Raw genomic sequence first — 22,485 nt, 5'->3', positions numbered from 1 at the left:
TCTTGATCACTATTGTGAGTTTTTAAAATTATGGTTAATTTTTAACATTATACAAATATATTTTTCTTATTTTCATTTTATATAAGCCCCCAAGGAGAATATACTTTTCAGTTATAAAATGAACATACCTTAATTAAAAATCTCTATGAATGTTTTTGGATAAAAAAGCAAAAGCAATGTTTAGAAATCCCCTGCACTGAAGTAACAAATTCATACAAAGGACAGAAAAATAGGCATTATACTATTTTATGATGAAGACAAACAAAAATAATATTTGAATCTTCCCTTCTTTTCTTGTGATCACTAAGAACATTATCTTATATAATCGCTGTCAGGCCCTCAGCTCAGAATCTAAGGTCAGCTGCTATTACCAAGAAGCTGAGGACTTTTGGCGTCTCTTCCAGTTAACTATGTGATATTTATAACTTAACAAAAAAATGTTGAGTTGAAATGCAAGCCTTTCTTACCAGGCAGAACACACAATTTTTTTTTTTTTAATTCCAAACCCATATCATCACAATAGAAGTGCTCAAATAATATATTGTTTTGCTACTTGATCTAGTAGAGATTATATGGTCCAGAGAGAAAATCACATATATTCACATGTCCTCTGCATTGGTGTAGCATCAGAAGATGCACACACACACACACACACACACACACACACACACACACACACACACACACACACACACACACGGGCATTACAGCAGGGTGTGGAGACCACTTTGAGAAAATAACACTTCATTTCACTCTCAGTTTCCCTTTCACACTTAAAAAAAAGTTGCAGGGATTTCAACCATTGTATCCAACAAAAATGAAAACCTCAAACTGTCTGCGGAGAACAGAACATTAAAGACAGAATGATCTTGCCTACTTGATGACATTGTCAGGCTGCTGAAACAAACCTGGACTCACCGATTTTTGGATTTATTTGGGGGGAATAAATCCCTATTGCTTGGCTCTCCCCTAGCCAGTTTGTTGTTACTGTTATTTAAAGCAAAAATCATCTTAAATGATAGCAGTTTTTGTTTGAAATATCATTCATGGTTTAGATTTAACTTCTATCTTGATAAACTTATGCTTACCTGTTTTTAGAACACATAGAAATATGACTGAATTTCATAAATTAAGACAGATAAAATTTAAGGTATTGTTTTATTTTATATTCTGGATTTATCCATAGTTGTATACATGCATTTTCTTATATTTACAATTAAAATACATTTTTCTTCCCCTGAGATTTTAGGATACTCTACTGTGAGTGAGCTTTGGACATGTGATGTGGCTGCTTCAATGCTGTGCCCTTGTCTATGTATCATTTTATCCACATGCTCCATCTGTTAGTGAATGAAATGGTGCCTATGTGAAAAGCTCATATTCACTCTGTGAGCAGTCAGAGTGCCTGCCAGAGATTCAACATGGGTCCAACTGCTGCGAGGTATCTGTTCTCATTCTTTCTAAAGCCCTTCTTTACATTGAGAAGGCAGAAGAACTGTGCACCTTCTCTTTCATTATTAGAACTGAAAAAAATAAAATATTTTCAGCTTTTTAGTTGATCCAAGTGCACTTATTTCCTTTCTCAGAGCAGAAAAGATGTGCTCTTACCCATAGATAGAGTATTCTTATAATTTGCAGCTAAGTCTACATATTTTAGAGGATTAAAAGAGATCCTATTATTAATTAACCCAGAAACACAACGGACATGAACCAGAACTGATTCAGACAATCTGGTAAATGTGATCATCCTATCCACAGAGGGTCTGTACTGTTTGTATGTTCAGCATCCTTTCTGCTAAGAGAATCCCATGTGCCTGTGGGAACTGTGAGGGTCCAGGAGACAGAGGGGTGGTGTGTGAGGTTAACAGTGGAATCTTATGTCATGTCATATAAACAGAAGAGGTGGTCCAAACTGCTCCAGCAAAAATCCCCTTTTGTTTGGCTTAGAGGTGAGAACTCAAGTAGTGCCAGATAGTTTTCTTATGAGATGGTTTGATATTTCTTTCAGTTTATAGTTGAGAAGATTATGGTCTAGATTATTAACAGCAGTTTTTCCCATCATATATATAGAGTTCACCTTCAACTAAGCCAATATATGTAGAGGAGTAGAGGCAAAAGATAGAGAATTTCTGGACTGAGTCATCCCTGAATCCAGTTATACCTAAAGTTAGCATCATAGGTGAACTTTCAGGTTTTATGAGCCATAAAAATTCTAGAATGATTTTCACTGAAGTTGTTTAGTTGCTTGTTTGTAATTTTTAATTGAAATTGACTGAATATCAATACAACATTTTTGTCTTCTTATGGAATAAAAGAATTGAGATGCAGAGGAGTGAGTAAGAATCAAGAGAACAAAAATTAACACAGAAAACTGTGTTTATATTGTGAGATGTAATCAAATCAGAATGTATAAAATTTTTATTTTTTAATATTCAAAAGTCTTTTAGAAATGCATACTCTCTGATGACAGAAACTATATTTCTAAGGGTTATTATAAAGCTAACATATTCTTGAGATTTTACTTTACCTATTTAAAATATACTAACATCCAAAGAAATAGTAGATTATGATATTATAGAACCAAATTGACCAGGAAAACTACTTATATGAAAATAATATGTGTTGCAAGCCAATTCCTGAGTTTTCCCTAACCAAACTGGCCTAGGTATGCATTTTAACGTGGTTGATGTGGAGGTCTGGGCTCTTCTTCCTCACGATTGCTAACAGCACATGTCACCAGCACTTACTTGTGCTAAATAGCTCTGAACATGTCAGCTGCCTGGACTTCTTCATTTGTAATTTTTTTTCTATGTAAAATACTTTTTTCCGTTTTTCTTTATTTAATTTTCTAATCTAATTTAGTGAGCAAAGAACTAGAAATAGTTAGGATTCCATTAATCAGAACATTATTATTTTACATTAACTAAGCCTTTATAAGATAGCTGAATTTCTTTGGGGAATAAATAGTTTACTATTTTTCTTTGTCACCCAACTAATAGACAATTTTAGGTTTATCTCAGTGTTAAAGCTCACTGAACAACAGGTGATTAGGAAATTTTAATGAACAATTTTCTGAGCAAACAAAAAAAAAAAAAGAGAGAGAGGGGATCAGACACCAGAGCAGTAGTGTGTTTGAATCAACAAATAAAACAGAAAAATTAAAATTTCAGTGATGTGTTTAAAGAACTTAAGTAGAACTGTTTTAGACAAATTATAATACTGGATTCTTACTGGGAACATCAATACTGGTTGTAATCCTGGATCTGAAATTGATTTCATGGGTAGTTTCTCAGAAGTCTGTTTGTTAAATAAAAAAAAAAAGTGAAGACTGTGTAGTGTGCAATGTTTAGGAAGTTTCTAAGGCTTTGGAATTCTTGATACAGAGACATCGTGGAGATGAAATGAGAAAGATCTCTGGGAATTGTCAGCTGTGTGGCCTTGATAAATGACATATCTTATGTCTATGCATATCTGTAGGGTTTTTTTCCTTCTATAATTTCAATATTATATTTGAACTAAAATTATAGGTCTAGTTTGAGGATGAACTTAAAAAGTCAATACAGTAAAAATAAAATAAATGCTTATTAGAATGTTATAAAATTGGAGTACTTTTTTGGTGCTAGCAATTTTTTAAAACTTTTGTTTATTTACATAATTTTGACTGCACTAGGTCTTTTTGCCTCACTCCAGCTTTCTCTTGTAACAGGCAGGTTCTGCTCTCTAGGTGCAGCAGGAAGGGACTCCTCTCTAGTTGCAGTGCACAGGTTTCTCAGGGCAGTGGCTCCTCTTGTTGCAGAGCATGGGCTCTAAAGTGCAGACTCAGTAATTATGGTGCACGGGCTTAGTTGCCCCTTGGCACGTGGAATCTTCTTGGACCAGGGATCAAACCTGTGCCCCCTGCATAGGCAGAGGGAAGTCCAGTGCTAGTGACTTCTTCAGTGCTCTCTTTTTATTATTGCTCCAGTTGTTGTTATTTGCATTAAGAGAAAAAGGCACAATCTTCAGATGGGTAACGAAAATTCTCATCTCCACGTGCTTAAATTCACTAGAAGAAACTGCTTGTTATTCTTTAACCATCACAAAAAATATATTTTAAAATATTTTATAGTTTCTTCCAAAAAGATAATATGTTATAATATCTGAGAGTTATAGTTAAATAATTGAAAAAGTATCCTATGAAGTAATGATAACTTAGGTATCAAAAAAGTAGAAAAAATGATCACTTGCTGATTACTGAAGTGTCCTGAGTAAGCTATAATTTTGAAAGTGAAAATGAATTGGAGAGCTTCAAGAAAGTATTTTAGTGAGAAATATGTGGATTAACAATAATTAATCCACATGTGTATTAACAATATGAATGTGGATTAAAAATATGTGTGTATGTGGATTAAAAACAATTAAAATACATTTATTTTTAGAAAATGGAAGAACTAGATAACTTAAGATATCTTTAGTATGAAATATTTAAAAATTACAAAGGAATTTATAGTTGTGTGTGTATGTGCAAGTGTCCTCAGACAGTATTAACTTTGGGTTGTGGATGTGTAGTGGTGCAGGCTTCCTTCAAAGGATTCTAAAACTATTGAGTGAATACTTGATCAGAAATAGGATATGTACACAGATTACAATATAACTAGTTAAGAAAGTAAAATAATGCTTTCCAGTGGAGAAATCGAACGGAAAGTGATAAAAAGTTCATGTCAATAATGGAATGAACCAATATTATTACCCTGGAGCAGGGAAAGGCTATCCACTCCAGTCTTCTGGCCTGGAGAATTCCATGGACTGTGTAGTCCATGGGGTTGCAAAGAGTTGGACATGACTGGGCGACTTTCACTTTCACTTTCAAGAGTGAACAATGAGCCAAATCATGTGTGTGTATATATATATATATCAGATCAACCAAAATTGAGGGAAATTATACAAAGTAAATGGCTTGTATTCATCAAAAATATGAAAGTCATGAAAGATGAAGAAAAGCTGACAAATGATTCCAGAACACATGACTAAATGTCTTCCAGGGATGAATTCTAAGGACGATCCCAAGAGAGTGAACAAATTATTAAAAGGGTATTATTGAGATAAGTGATGAAATTTGTAAAAAGTCTATGTATTAGATTATGCTTAATAATATCCAATTTTAATAATTTACTGTGATCATATAATTCAGTTCAGTTCAGTCATTCAGTAGTGTCCAACTCTTTACAACCCCATGGACTGCAACACCCCAGGCCTACCTGTCCATCACCAACTCCTGGAGTTTACTCAAACTCATGTCTATTGAGTCAGTGGTGCCATCCAACCATCTCATCCTCTGTCGTCCCCTTCTCCTCCTGCCTTCAGTCTTTCCCAGCATCAGGGTCTTTTTCAACGAGTCAGTTCTTCACATCAGGTGGCCAAAGTATTGGAGTTTCAGCTTCAACATCAGTCCTTCCAATGAATAGTCAGGACTGATTTCCTTAAAGATGAACAAGTTGGATCTCCTTGCAGTCCAAGAGACTTTCAAGAGTCTTCTCCAACACCACAGTTCAAAAGCATCAATTCTTTGGAGCTCAGCTTTCTTTATAGTCCAACTCTCACATCCATACATGACTACTGGATAAAACATAGCTTTGACTAGATAGACTTTTGTTGGCAAAGTAATGTCTCTGCTTTTTAATATAGAAAAATTACAGACTTTATTTTTCTGGGCTCCAAAATCACTGCAGATGGTGACTTTAGCCATGAAATTAAAAGACACTTGCTCCTTGGAAGAAAAGTTATAGCCAACCTAGATAGCATATTAAAAAGCAGAGATCATATAATTGTATATTCTTAATCTTTGAGATTACAAAAGTATTTATGGATATAGACTTATGTGTCTGCAAATTTCCTTTCATGGTATAGAAAATAATGTGTATGTATCTGTGTATTATTTCTCTTGCTGAGATAAATTTCTGTTATTGAGGATGTGTGGATATACAAGTACTCCAAATGTCCCACTGAGAGTGAAAATCAGACTTTATCAATGTATTTTAAAAGTTTCATCCATTTGCATATAGTTAATAATTTTCTTGTGAGGAATTTATTCTAGAGAAATTATCATCAAAAAGGCAAAGATAAACTAATGGGAATATTGCAGTAGTTGGAATTATAAGATGGTCACAATCATGCAAAATCTCCCCTGGCAAGTATGGATGAAACCTGTGACTGTGATATCACACTGATTGTATTCAGATGTATGGCCATGGGAAAAGTGCTTAGGGTGAGCCTAACCTGAGTGGGTGCTTTAAAAGTAGAGAGACTTTTCTGACTGGCACAGAAGAGGCAGAGAGACTCACACTGTGTGACCTAGAAAAACAAAAGTAAAAATAGAAGTTGTGAACACAGGGTCAATCAACAAGAATCTATAGGTGAATCTAGGAGCTAGAAGTATTCCCTGGCTGATAGGAAAATGGAACTTCAGCCCACAAGTCACATGAAAAAAATTCTGTCAATAGCTATGAACTTGTAAGAGAAATCCAAGCCCCAGAGAAAAACTTCATCCCTGGTGTCATTTCTAGTAGCCAGTAACTGGAAAGCATCTACAGCATTAAAGACCAGGTAAGCAAAATATGACATATTATTCAGTAATTAACTTTTAGGTTTAACAAAGCCTATATGCAACCTACGTGAAAGAAGTGTATAACCTTTGTGTCTACGTATAAATATAAATATATATATTTACACACACATATATATTTTATGTTGCATATTTATGTGTCTCTCAAAAGAGGTCTAAATCCCAGTACCACAGAATCTAGTCTTTTTTGGAAATGGGGTCATTGGGTATTTAAGATAAGATGAGGTCATCAGAGGAGGTCCTAATCTAATGTGGCTGGTGTCCTTAAACAGTGGGGAGATTTGGACTCAATGACAGATGCGTACAGAGGGAAGAGTGTGTGAATATACAGAGAGACTACCAAGGAGTCTACCGTGGGGTCTATAAGCCAAGGAGTGCCTGAGGCTACCAGAAGTTATGACAGGTGTAAATGTTCCCTCACAGATCTCAGCAAGAATCAGTCCTGCCAACACTCTGAATTTGGACTTCCAGCCTCCAAACTGTGAGGTGATAATTTCTGTTGTTTAAGCTACTCAGTTTGGTGTACTTTGTTATAGCAGCCAGGAAACTAATATGAATCTTTTATGATCTTATTGATGGAATTACAGCCAATTTAGTAGTAATAGTCTTGGCTGTTGAAAATTTATGTAGGTGGGCTCCGAAAAATAAAATTATTAATATTCAATCATATTTGAATTATTAACATGACAATTTTGCTTCAGCCTTTTAATTTGTTTTACATTTTTTGCTCTTCATTTTTGAGGGTTCCATAATAAATATCAATTATTAATTGTAAAATATCGATAACCTTCTTCAAATCAACAAGAGTTGAGAGTTAATTATGTTCTTATAAATAAATACTAAATAAAAATTAACAAATAAGTCACAAAGTCATTTCCTTTCTTATATTTTCTTTTCTTTTGTTTCCTCATAATCTGCCTTGTGACATTTCATAGTTTATGCATTATTTGCATATGTGTCAGGTTTTAAGTTGACATATTAGATACAGACATGACTAAAAACAGCACTTTTCTGTTTCTACTGAAGCAAAATAATTAATGGGAGCTTCCCAGGTGGCACTAGTGGTAAAAACCCTGCCTGCCAATGCAGGAGACATAAGAAATGCAAGTTCAATCCCTGGGTCAGGAAGATCCTCTGGAAGAGGGCATGGGAATGCACCCAGTATTCTTGCCTAGATAATCACATGGACAGAGGAGCCTGACGGGCTCTATGGGGTTGCAAAGAGACACCACTGAGTGACTGACACTTTCATTTTTCATAATATTGGATAGTCAGAATATACACAGAAATTTTCTTATACAACTTCCTTTTATTGTCTAAGAAAGATAGCTCTTTCTTTAGCAAAGTATAGTCATATTAAAATGTATTAATGTTTTCTCAATGGTTGAGTAATCCTTTAAGGGGTCAGTGAAAGCTAAAAGTATGTCAGGAAACCTGTTAGTGGTGTACAGTGGTATGAAAGAATTATTTATATAAAAAAGTATGGTAAAGTCTTATGATAGGAAACATATGAATGATGTGGAACTCAGTTCAGATCATTTCAGTCAGTCAGTCATGTCTGACTCTGTGACCCCTGAACAGCAGCATGCCAGGCCTCCCTATCTATCATCAACTGCCAGAGTCTACCCAAACCCATGTCCATTGAGTTGGTGATGCCATACAACCATCTCATCCTCTGTCATCCCATTCTCCTTCTGCCTTCAATCTTTCCCAGCACCAAGGTCTTTTCAAATGAGTCAGCTCTTCGCATCAGGTGGCCAGAATATTGTGGTTTCAGCTTCAACATAAGTCCTTCCAATGAACACCCGGGACTGATCTGCTTTAGGATGGTCTGGTTGGATCTCCTTGTAGTCAAAGGGACTTTAAGGCTCTTATCCAACACCACAGTTCAAAAGGATCAAATCTTTTGTCCTCAGTTTTCTTTATAGTCCAATTTTACATCCATACATGACTACTGGAAAAACAATAACCTTGACTAGATGGACCTTTGTGGACAAAGTAATGTCTCTGCTTTTTAATATGTTGTCTAGGTTGGTCATAACTTTCCTTCCAAGGAGTAAGCATTTTTTAATTTCGTGGCTGCAATTACCATCTGCAGTGATTTTAGAGCCCCCACCCCCAATAAAATCAGCCACTGTTTCCCCATCTATTTGTCATGAAGTAATGGGACCGAAATTCTGAAAGAGATGGGAATACCAGACCATCTGATATGTCTCTTGAGAAACCTGTATGCAGGTCAGGAAGCAACAGTTAGAACTGGACATGGAACAACAGACTGGTTCCAAATAGGAAAAGGAGTACGTCAAGGCTGTATATTGTCACCCTGCTTATTTAACTTATATGCAGAACACATCATGAGAAACGCTGGGCTGGACGAAACACAAGCTGGAATCAAGATTACCGGGAGAAATATCAATAACCTCAGATATGCGGATGACACCACCCTTATGGCAGAAAGTGAAGAAGAACTAAAGAGCCTCTTGATGAAAGTGAAAGAGGAGAGTGAAAAAGTTGGCTTAAAGCTCAACGTTCAGAAAACTAAGATCATGGCTTCTGGTCCCATCACTTCATGGGAAATAGATGGGGAAACAGTGGAAACAGTGTCAGCCTTTATTTTGGGGGGCTCCAAAATCACTGCTGATGGTGATTGCAGCCATGAGATTAAAAGATGCTCACTCCTTGGAAGGAAGGTTATGACCAACCTAGATAGCATATTGAAAAGTAGAGACATTACTTTGCCAACAAAGGTCTGTCTAGTCAAGGCTATGGTTTTTCCACTGGTCATGTATGGATGTGAGAGTTGGACAGTGAAGAAAGCTGAGCACTGCAGAATTGATGCTTTTGAACTGTGGTGTTGGAGAAGACTCTTCAGAGTCCCTTGGCTTGCAAGAAGATCCAACCAGTCCATCCTAAAGGAGATCAGTCCTGGGTGTTCATTGAAAGGACTGATGTTGAAGCTGAAACTCCAATACTTTGGCCACCTCATGCAAAGAGTTGACTCATTGGAAAAGACCCTGATGCTGGGAAGGATTGGGGGTAGGAGGAGAAGGGGACAGCAGAGGATGAGATGATTGGATGGCATCACCGACTCAATGGACATGGGTTTGGGTAAACTCCGGGAGTTGGTGATGGACAGGGAGGCCTGGCGTGCTGCGATTCATGGGGTCGCAAAGAGTCGGACACGACTGAGCAACTGAGCTGAACTGAGCTGATGGGACCGGATGCCATGATCATTGTTTTCTGAATGTTGTGCTTTAAGTCAACTTTTTCACTCTCCTCTTTCACTTCCATCAAGAAGCTTTTTAATTCCTCTTCACTTTCTGCCATAAGGATGGTGTCATCTGCATATCTGAGGTTCTTGATATTTCTCCTGGCAATCTTGATTCCAGCTTGTGCTTCCTCCAGTTCAGCATTTATCATGATGTACTCTGCATATAAGTTAAATAAGCAGGATGACAATATACAGCCTTGATATACTCCTTTTCCTATTTGGAACCAGTCCGTTGTTTCATGTCCAGTTCTAACTGTTGCTTCCTGACCTGTATACAAGTTTCTCAAGAGGCAGGTCAAGTCGTCTGGTATTCCCATCTCCTTCAGAATTTTTCACAGTTTATTGCACTTCTAATTTCTTGATCTGATAGATAGAATGCCTGATAAACTATGGACGGAGGTTCTTGACATTGTACAGGAGACAGGAATTAAGACCATCCCCAAGAAAAAGAAATGCAAAAAAGTAAAATGGCTGTCTGTGGAGGCCTTACTAGTAGCTGTGAAAAGAAGAGAAGTGAAAAGAACGGAGAAAAGGAAAGATACACCCATTTGAATACAGAGTTGCAAAGAATCACAAAGAGAGATAAGAAAGCCTTCCTCAGCGATCAATGTAAGGAAAGAGAGGAAAACAATTGAATGGGGAAGACTAGAATCTCTTCAAGAAAATTAGAGATACCAAGGTAATATTTCATGCAAAGATGGGCTCAATAAAGGACAGAAATGGAATGGACCTAACAGAAGCAGAAGATATTAAGAAGAGGTGGCAAGAATACACAGAAGAACTGTACAAAAAAGATCTTCCCGACCCAGATAATCACAATGGTGTGATCACTCACACTCACCTAGAGCCAGACATCCTGGAATGTGAAGTCAAGTGGGCCTTAGGAAGCATCATTACGAACAAAGCTAGTGGAGGTCATGGAACTCCAGTTGAGCTATCTCAAATCCTGAAAGATGATGCTGTGAAAGTGCTGCACTCAATATGTCAGCAAATTTGGAAAACTCAGCAGAGGACACAAGACTGGAAAAGGTCTGTTTTCATTCCAATCCCAAAGAAAGGAAATGCCAAAGAATGCTCAATCTACCACACAATTGCACTCATCTCACATGCTAGTAATGTAATGCTCAAAATTCTCCAAGCCAGGCTTCAGCAATACATGAACCATGAACTTCCAGATGTTCAAGCTGGTTTTAGAAAAGGCAGAGGAACCAGAGATCAAATTGCCAACATCCAATGGACCATCAAAAAAGCAAGAGAGTTTCAGAAAAACATCTATTTCTACTTTATTGACTATACTAAAGCCTTTGACTGTGTGGATGTTGAACTAACCAAGTCGAATGGAGATAATCCCCACTGAGGAATTGATTTGTAAGGTGAAGTCTTCTGACTTATGCAGAAGTAGAAACCAGTGGCAAAGAAGGCTAAGGGTTTGGCCTGTATAGAAGGCTGATTAAAAATAGAACATATATCACTGGACACAATCCTGTGATCTGGTTAAAACACTCTAAAAATGACTACGATGCCATTGTCAAATGCAGAATTTATTTTGATATCAATCTTGATTTTGTAGAAACATTTTTCAAATCTGCATTTTCTGTCAAGAATAAATCACATTAACTGCTGTACTCCAAACAGCCACTTCTGTCACTGCAAATTTATGTAGGAACAGCTATAGATTATTAACAAGCTATGAAAAGTCACTGACTTAATGTCACCACAACTAAGATATGGCTGCACCTTGGGATTCGTATAGCAAACAATTTGGTTTTAATCATCTTGGACCAGAAGATGTTTTGACATTTGATCAGCGACTTTTCTCTTTTTAGCTTTCACTGGAATCATACTTCTATTATCTCAGCCATCATTTTCAGCTTAAACTGATAGAAAGTTTTGCCTTCTAAATTAAAATGGTGAAAAGAAAACAATCCATCAAAGACCGTATCATTCATTTAATCAATGCTCACCTGCAGCCTTCACATCCCCTCCCCCAAAAATAAGTGGGCAAGAGCAGCTATAAAATTCAAGCATCTTTAGAACTGCCAGAAATGTTTTTAGCTAACTACCTTTCTGTTACATTAATACCTATAACAAATGACCTTGCTGAACCACATTAGGAGAGATGATTGATTTAACTTTTTTTTTTAATTTCGATAAAATAAATATGTTTCATTTTTTAAAATAGGCTTTTGATTTTTTTTTTTTTTCTGCTCAGGGTCTAATGATATTATCAGGACATCAATATATGTTGACCACAAAATGTCTAAATTTATAAACAGTATTTCACTGACAATATCTAATACATGATATTATGAATTTAAATTTTATTGAACTATACCATTTAGCTTTTTACTGTTGGTGAGTCACAATAGCAATATAAAGAAATTGTAAATTTTAAACTAGTAATAATCAGGAAAAATTGCACAACAGACATATTAATACAGAAAGCACCCATCAACAAAATTATATCAAATGTGTCAGAAAACATGTACCCTATGTATTTTATACTTTTACTATGTTTATAGGGCAGGAAGCTATGGATAAACAATTAGAATAATTCTTTTGGTCTCCAATTTCCAAATGATTAGAACAGAGATACATTTATATATAAACTTAAATTGCCTCTTGTGTAGTTTCATTTTACATTAAGTAGGCAACACATAAATGAATATAGTCTCCCCATAAAATTTAAAGATGTAATAGAAAAGAATAATTAGGGACTTGACACCTGGAAAATACCTAGATTGTGTATTGAACTCGATGACCTCTGCACAGAGATTCTAGGAATATGGTTTGCCATTCCAGGGCTATGGGAATATCTGTTCTGTTTTTCACAACTTAGTAAAAAAGTTAATGATCAAATTAATTGGTTTCTTAAAAGTCTCTGTCAGTTGGCTTCTATTTTATTTTAAAATATATATATGATAAAAGACATAATTTGTATAAAACAATTGTACATGGAAATGAAAGTAGATGATAGTGCATAAAATTGTGTGGTCAGAAGTCTGAGGTTGTCTTCAGCTCTTTGACACCTTGATAGCACTACTGTTATATTTGCTTCTATTTCCTCTTCTTTATTTGCTGGACAATATCCAAATAATATTTATCAATTACTTATTATGTATGAGGCCCTGTGCTAGATTCTCTACAATGATGAGCAGAACAGACATTATCCTAGCAGAGGCTATAATCAAAGAAGAAGAGAAAAACAGAACTCACACAAAACAATAATTGCCACCACAATCTGTGAAAGTGTCTAATGGAAGATAAGACCTAGCATGTGTGTGGTGGGAAGTGGGGAGATGTTTCCCTATGCCTGTTCATTGGAGAGTGAGCAGGGGGACAATCACCCTGGAACAGCAGGTTTTGCTCAGACACAGAGGTACTTAGTCAGCTGCCCCTGCAAAGTGGACTGGTTGATGGAAGATATGATAAGCCCTGAGGATTTTTCCAGAGTTTGGGATTCTTGGTCAGGATACTCTGGAAACAGATCCTGAGTTTCACTGAAAGTATTTTTTGGGAGATGTAGAAAACACCTAAAGTTGAGTAAGTTGATGGAGGGAAGAGAATACAAGAAATTACATTTTCATTATTAGATTAATTATTGAAGTGGAGGAGTAGGGTTTATTCCATGGTAAAACTCTAGTTAACCTTGAAAAACACGGTTCAAAATTACCCCACCTGAGGGGGTGAGAAAGACAAAGTATTTACACCCCATATCGTATCAGTTGTTGTCATGAGCTTCATGCTGGATTGGGGAGAGCCTGAGAAGGGGAAGAGTGTTAATCCTCCAGAATTTCTGTTCTGCCTTGCAGGGAGGAAGTTTCTGAAAGCCCTCAGGCTCATAGATAAAAATGCAGGCAAGCTAGAAGATACTATGGCAAGTTGAAATGGTAGCATCATAGGGTGTGAGGGGGACCCCAACAGCATCCTATAGAGTGATTTAAAATTCCTTGTATCCATTAAGAATATTAACAAAAAATCACAGATCTAGGTGGTATGTAAATTTTTGTCCGTAGAGATGCAAGTATTTTCTGTTCATTGAAAACAGAAAATAACTTCAAAGGTTTATTATTTATTGTTCTGTAGGACAGTAACTGAATTTGTATCTAATCTAATAATATTATTCTCAAACGCCTTTATTAAGCTTCCTATAAATATACATCTTTTCAAATGTTCTGTGAACTAATCATCATCTTCATGATAGGTCCTCTCATTAATTGGTGAATTTAATGAAATAATGTACACTTGTTTATTTCATCTGCACGACAAACCTACTTTTACTTTTAAAAATATAATTTAAAGAGTCTGTGGCACATATTTACTCCTCTGTATATTTTATCAAATTTAATTCTCAGAATAGTGCACAGAGAGAGGTGTTATTCTTATTTTTATTTTATAAATGAGAACAATTGCTTTTTAATAAGGTTGAGTAATTTGCTCAGGGTCTCACAGTTGATAAATAAGGAATTTGAATTCACACCCAATGTTGTCTGGCTTGAGAACCTCCTTCATGTTTTGAGTATAACTATGTGCAACCTAGATGTCCATCAGCAGACGAATGGATAAGGAAGCTGTGGTACATATACACAATGGAATATTACTCAGCCATTAAAAAAAATACATTGGAATCGGTTCTACTGAGATGGATGAAACTGGAGCCCATTATACAGAGTGAAGTAAGCCAGAAAGAAAAACAACAATACAGTATACTAATGCATATATATGGAATTTGAAAGATGGTAACGATAACCCTATATGCGAGACAGAATAAGAGACACAGATGCATAGAACAATTTTATGGACTCTGAGGGAGAAGGTGAGGGTGGGACGTTCTGGGAGAATAGCATTGAAACATGTATATTATCATATGTGAAACAGAACACCATTCCATGTTCGATGCATGAGACAAGGGCTCAGGGCCGGGGCAATGGGATGACCCAGAGGGATGGGATGGGGAGGGAGGTGGGTGGGGGGTCCAGGAAGGGGAACACATGTAAACCCATGGCTGATTCATGTCAATGTATGGCAAAAACTATTACAATATTGTAAAGTAATTAGTCCCCAACTAAAATAAATAAATTTATAAAAACAACAACAACAACAACAACAACAAAAACTATGTGCTCTAAACATTTTCTGATAGGAACAAAAATTGCTCCCTGCTAAACACACAACTACCAGACAACTGTGCACATCCAGGCCAGAAAAATAGTCTTTACTTAAGAGTGTCAGATATGTTTTAATTTTTTGAAGAGTCAATTAAAGCTTGAAAAAATTGATAATTTCCCTAAAGAAATAATAGAATCAGACTTCTTAATGTTACTAAAGTTATTTTGCTAAAACTTCAAAATTTACTAAAATTTAGTAGTGGTTATGTATGCTTATAAAACAGTATATTCTGATGAAATGCAACAGCATTGATAGGGGAGAATTTCTCAGATTTCATTCTCATTAAGTCATATAAAAGTCTAAGTAAGGGAGTCTTTAGTTGGATATTACATCATGTGGCAACACCATAAATTGGTCAGTTAACAATTTTTTTGAAGTGGCATGGTAGACTAATTAATGTAGGCTGCTTGAACAAATCTCAGGCAGCTGAAAGCCACAAAGTCTTATTTCTTGCTTATGAGATACATCCATCGAAGGTCCACCAGGACTACCCTCTTCTATAATCATCTTCACTCTCACATCCACACATCCTCACATCCAAACAAACAAGCAACAAAAACTAATGAAAATAACATAAAACCAAATGAATATATATATTCATTTCTAAAATCTATTTCTATCCCTATATTTCTGAGTTTGTGAAATGATACATAAGAAAATTTTAACTTTATATATAACTTTGTATGTGTGTATGAATATATATACATATAATATTTATTCTTATATAAATAAATAAGGATATATATTTATATATATATAAGCATATATACTGGAGAAGGCAATGGCACCCCACTCCAGTACTCTTGCCTGGAAAATCCCATGGACAGAGGAGCCTGGTAGGCTGCAGTCCATGGGGTCGCGAAGAGTCAGACATGACTGAGCGATTTCACTTTCACTTTTCACTTTCATGCATTGGAGAAGGAAATGGCAACCCACTCCAGTGTTCTTGCCTGGAGAATCCCAGGGATGGGAGAGCCTGGTGGGCTGCCATCTATGGGGTCGCACAGAGTCGGACATGACTGAAGCGACTTAGCAGCAGCAGCAGCAAGCATATATACATAGAATAATATGAACATGACACATCTGTGATAAATATTATATAGACTTTTAGAGTCTTCATGAAAACACATTCAAATATTTCTGAAACTGTCCATTTAATAATGTTCTGGAATTTATACAACACTGCTCTTGAGGGTTTCAAATAACTAATTTTTAAACTTGGAAATATCCTTTGAATAAAACAGAAAAGATAGACTTTTGTGAATAAAATAAGAATATACTGAAAAAAAAATAAAACAGGGAGAGGTGGTAAAAGCAAAACATAATTAAATTATAGTAAGTGGTTTGCAAAAGAGATTTATCTACAATTGGATTTCTAGCTACTACAGTTAAAATCAAATTTAGGTTTTCTTGGCTCAGTGAAGATACTTTTTTTCCTTTACAGTATATTCTAGGTTCCAGGTTTTGTATAAAATTTTAACTGAAAGAAATAGCCTTAGTTACTATCAATGTTATTCTCAGGTTTTTGGATATTTCAAAATTATCATTATTCTAAAAGTACAATTTTATTTGAAATGTATTGGTTTTAAATGAATTGATTTGTTAATTAAGTATGTGTATAAATTGACAACAAAACTTGGAAATCATTATTTCACTGACATAAATATTATTCTTTATATCTTCTTGCTTAGGTTTACCCAATTGTCATCATCCATTTTTACATCTAAGAACTCTTTTCTTTTTTCTACTCCTGATTCAGCCCTTGCTTTACACAGGGAGCTATGCTCATAATGTTTTCTAAAACTAGGCCACTTATCTTTCCATATTTACTAATATATCATGTATCCAGGCCCTTCATTCTAAAGAGAGTACCCTGACCCTCTACTTAACTACCCTTCACTATTAAAGCCTTACTCATTGTCTCCATTTGTAATTTCCAAGTTGATCTTGAATCTTGACAACTATTTGCACTTGTAATGCTTAAACTGCTCTCATGAAATAAACAAATGTAATGATTACAAAAAGTCAAAACTGTCTTTAAATTCTGATTTATTCTTGAGATTTGATGCAATAAATCATTCTCCCCAGAAGTTTGATTCTACTCTAGTTTCCAAGACATTCTATGTTATTATTTTACTACTTGTTTCTTTTCTTTCACTGTTTCAATTTCTTTCATTTCAGCTTTAAGATCTATTGTCTTTTTACTTTCCTATAAATTCTTGCCAGTCATATCACTTCCAGATAAATGTCATTTATCATCATCATGACAATAACTCCACATTGCTCTCACTGAATTAGACCTGAATGTTCTTATTGTTCAGTCACTCAGTCATGTCCAACTCTGTGACCCATTGGACTGCAGTATACCAGGTTTTCCTGTCCTTCACAGTTTCCTGGAGTTTGCTCAAACTCATGTCCATTGAATCAGTGATGCCATCCAACCATCTCATTCACTGTTGTCCCCTTCTCCTGCCTTCAGTCTTTCCCAGCATCAGGGTCTTTTGCAATGAGTTGGCTCTACACATTAGGTGTCCAAATTATTGGGGGTTCAGTTTCAGCATCAGTCCAACCAATGAATATTCAGGGTTGATATCTTTTAGGATTGACTGGTTTGATCTCTTTGCTATACAAGGAGGACTCTCAAGAGACTTCTCCAGCACCGTAATTCAAAGGCATCAATTCTGCACACAGCCTTTTTTAAGGTCCCACTTTCACAAGATACATGACTACTGGACAAACCACAGATTTGACTATATGGACCTTTGTTCTCAAATAATGTCTCTGCTTTTAATACGCTGTCTGAGTTTGTCATAGTTTTATTTCCAAGGAGCAAATGTCTTTTAATTTCATGGCTGCAGTCACCATCCACAGTGACTTTGGAGCCCAAGAAAATAAACTCTGTTACTGTTTCCATTTTTTCCTCATCAATTTGCCATGAAATGATGGGACTGGATGTCATGATCTTCATTTTTTGAGTGTTGAGTTTTAAGCCAGCTTTTTCACTCTCCTCTTTCATCTTCATCAAGAGGCTCTTTAATTCCTCTTTGCTCTCTCTCTGCCGTTAGAGTAGTGTCATCTGCATACCTGAGGTTACTGCTATTTCTTCTTCAGTCTTGATTCTAACTTGAACTTTATCCAATCTGGCATTTCACATGATACATTCTGCACATAAGTTAAATAAGCAGGATGATAATATACCCCAACTAAAATAAATAAATTTATTAAAAAAAATAATTTCTTCATGGCATCATTTAATTTTCTTCTTTAATTTCAATAATAGTTTACAGTTTTCAGAGTATTGATTTTGTGCTTCCCTTATTACATGTATTTCTAAATATCTTGGTCTTTTTTATACTATTATAACTAGAATTGTTTTCTTAATTTTCTTGTTCCAATTGTTCATTATAAGTGTATAGAAATATGGTTGATCTTGGTATATTCATCTTATATCTTGCAACCTTGCTGAAGTTGTTTGTTTTGTTAGTTTATCAGTGGATTCCATAAGACTTTCTATACATAAGATTAGGTCACCTATAAATATAGTTCTAATTCTTAAAAAAAAAAAAAAAATATATATATATATATACAGCCATGATATACTCCTTTCCCAATTTTGAATCACTCTGTTATTCCATATCTGGTTCTAACTGTTGCTTCTTGACCTGCATACAGGTTTCTCAGGAGGCAGGTAAGGTGGTCTGTTATTCCCATCTCTTTAAGAATTTTCCAGTTTCTTATAATCCACAAGGTCAAAGATTTAAGCATAGTCAATGAAGCAGAACTAGATTTTTTTTTTCTTCTGGAATTCCCTTGCTTATTTAGTGATCCAACAGATGTTGCCAATTTTATTTCTGGCTCCTCTACCTTTTCTAAATCCAGCATGTGCATCTGGAAATTCTTGGTTTATGTACTATTTAATCCTAGCTTGAAGGATTTTGAACCTGCTAGCATGTGAAATGGAAGAAGGCAATGGCATCCCACTCCAGTACTCTTGCCTGGAAAATCCCATGGACAGAGGGGCCTGGTGGGCTGCAGTCCAGGGGGTCGCTAAGAGTCGGACACGACTAAGTGACTTCACTTTCACTTTTCACTTTCATGCACTGGAGAAGGAAATGGCAACCCACTCCAGTGTTCTTGCCTGGAGAGTCCCAGGGACAGGGGAGCCTGGTGGGCTGCCGTCTATGGGGTCGCACAGAGTAGGACACGACTTAAGTGACTTAGCAGCAGCAGGAGCATGTGAAATGAGTGCAATTGTGTAGTAGTTTGAACATTTTATTGCATTGCCCTTATTTGAGATTGGAATTAAAACTGACCTTTTCCAGTCCTGTGGTCACTGCTGAGTTTTCCAAATTTGCTGGCATATTGAATGCAGCCCTTTAATAACATCTTTTTTTTTTTTTTTTTTTTTAGGATTTGAAATAGTTCAATCGGAATTCCATTACCTCCACTAGCTTTGATTGTAGTGATGCTTCCTAAGAGCCACTTGACTTCACACTCCAGGATTTCTGGGTCTAGGTGAGTAATCACACCATTGTTATCCAGGTCATAACCTGAATGTTGAGTTGTCACTTAATTATTGCCTCTTAGATGGTCTACAGACACCTTACATCAAACTGTTACCCCACTCCTCACAACCTGTTTCCATCTAATCAATAAGCTATATGAAAGGATTATTCTTATTTCACCCTGTTGGATCAAGTCCTTTGAGGATATCTAATATGTTTCTCAAAATTTTACCATATTCTAAATATTTGCTATCACTACCTTCTTTCCTAGGATAGATTAAGCTTTTAACATTCTCTTAAATTTCCTATTTCTCCATTCTAATTTTCATCAATGATATTTTATCTTTCCAAATCCAAGATTTGAAATCACTCCCTCTCAGAAGAAAGATTTCTAATGTCTCCCTACTGATACATGTGAATTTTCTTTGCAAATTGATTTATGTATATTTAAACTTAATTTATTACAGATTATTTAACATCATGAGTCAGGATGTATTAATATTTTCCATCACAGAGTGCTACAGATTCACTCTGGGGCATAGCTATTTTTCCCATATCCTTCCCATCTTTCTATTTTTCCACTGTTAGAATTTCATAAGGTAAATATAGAGAATGTGTGTACTCTATTCAGGGGAGAGAGAAAGAGAAAAAGAGATCCAGATCCTTGTCACTTAATCCTATTCATGTACTGCTTACCTCGGAACAGTGTTCTCTTTTTTCTGTCTTTTTTCGTGTGTGTTTTCTACAAGCTAGAGAATTAATCTTTGTTCCTGACTAGGTCCCAAAGAGTAGCACAGTGAGATGGGACACAGATCAAACAGACATTAGTGACTCAACTGGAACTACTAAGACATGTATAACTGGTAAATAGGAAGAAAATTTTTTTAAAAAATGGTCAAAAAATCCACAAAAAAGCACAATTATTTGCAAATAATATATCTATTAAAGGGTAATATCTAAAATATACAAAGAATTCATATAACTTGACTTTCAAAAAACAAAGAAATCAATTAAAATGCCCAGATGAACTAAATGGACATTTTTCCAAAGAAAAAATAGAAATAATGGCCAACAGACACAGAGATATCATCACTAACCATGGCATCTCACTCCAGTATTTTTGCCCGGAAAATTCCATGGACAGAGGAGTCTGGGGGCTATAGTCTTTGGGTTCACAAAGATTCAGATATGACTGAACATGCACACACACACACACAACAACATTACTATCAGGGAAATGAAAATTGAAACATAATTGAGATAACACTTTATGCCTGTCAGAATTGCTATATTCAAAAAGACAAAAATAATAAGTGTTGGAAAGGATGTGGAGAAAAGGGAATCCTTGTGCACTGTTAGTGGGAGTGTAAGTTGGTATAACCACTATGGAAAACAGTATGGAAGATTCCCAAGAAATTAAAAAACAGAATTACTGTATGATATAATAACTTCACTTATGGATATTTTTACAAAGAAAACAAAAACAGGAGAATAAAATGGTGGAAGAGTAGGCAGACATGGAGTATGTCTCTCTCCATGGATACACCAGGAATACACCTTCAGACACAGAAGTGCATGCAGAACACCATCTGAGAGCGGGCAGGAGTACCTGACCAAGTGGAAAATAGTATATGGAAACACTCAAAACTCAGTAGGATGAAGGAACTAGTGGGGAAAACAGGAGTGTTAGCAGGGCTGGACCTCCCCTTGGCTGGTGGGGAAACTGAAGCAGGGGTCCAAACCCCATAGCGGGGCAATTGTCTGAGTCACTGGAGAAACATTTAAGGCTGAGAGTCAAACAGCTGACCTGTGGCAACTTAAATGGAATGAGAATCAGACAGTCCTTTCTGCAGCCATACATACCCTGGACAGGGATGCAGGTCCTCTGGAAGGCACAGAAGCTGGGAGCTGGAGTTTAGGGATTGTGAAGAAATCCCAGGGCAAGAGCTGCTCTGTGGACTGCAGAGAGATGGATTGAGGGCATGTGAGGGAGGAGATTGTGATGAGAAATGCCTGTGGAGGAAAGTTGTGGAGCCATGGAAGCAAGGTGGTAATGCTGAGTCACGCATAGGGGAAGGAGACATCACCATAGCTCTCTCTGCCCACACTCCAGCATAAGCAGCTAAGCAATAGAGAGATTGGCCAATCAAATGCCTGACACACTGAACAGCAAAGTAGGAACCAACCCAGGGTGTCCCTTTAAGTGACTGATGTGCCAAACTACAGCGAAGGCAGCCAAGCAGGGAGCCCTATAAGTTTGTGAATGGGCAGAGCTATGGAGAAAGACTGGTCAAAGAGGCCATCTGATCGCCAACTACAAGAGGCTTGAAAAAAGACTCAGAGAGGTCCATAACTCCTGCAGCTGAGGCAGTCTGTGTCCCTGCACACTTGGCGCCACCAAGGTCTACACAAGCCAACCAGCTATACCATCTTCATGCTCAGCACTCAGTGGGGCAGAGCTGCCACGTGCAAAAAAGTCTTATGTCTATGCATGCAGGGTCGCTTCAGTCATTTCCAACTCTGCGACCCTGTAGACTGTGGTCTGCCAGGCTTCTCTGTCAAGGGTATTCTCCAGGCAGGAATACTGGAACGTATGGGCTAATACTGATTGTCATACCCTTCTAGAGCACTATGTTTCCTGCTGCCCCAACTGCCAACTCCCCTGAGTACCTGGTGCTGCCAGAACCCCTGCGACCCAAGCAGCTGCATCACCTCCACACCTGGCCCTCACAGAGGCAGACCCAAGCCCTCGAGGGAAGCCTCAGGAGCAGACCCCAGTGAACAACCCACATGCAGAGGTGGAAATAAAACAATTGAAACCCAGGGACAGTGTGGCTAAGGAAGAAGACCCAAAACCTTCCCACCAGCTGTACCAGCTGCAGATTAAATCCATTTGATCAACTAGGCAGACTCTGTGTCCATGGAATATATAAAAGGAC

This window comes from Giraffa tippelskirchi, chromosome 9 (genome assembly GCF_054371585.1).
Source record: "Giraffa tippelskirchi isolate mGirTip1 chromosome 9, T2T-mGirTip1v1.2.pri, whole genome shotgun sequence".
NCBI classification, from domain to species: domain Eukaryota; kingdom Metazoa; phylum Chordata; class Mammalia; order Artiodactyla; family Giraffidae; genus Giraffa; species Giraffa tippelskirchi.
Note: the sequence above shows the minus strand (reverse complement) of the source record.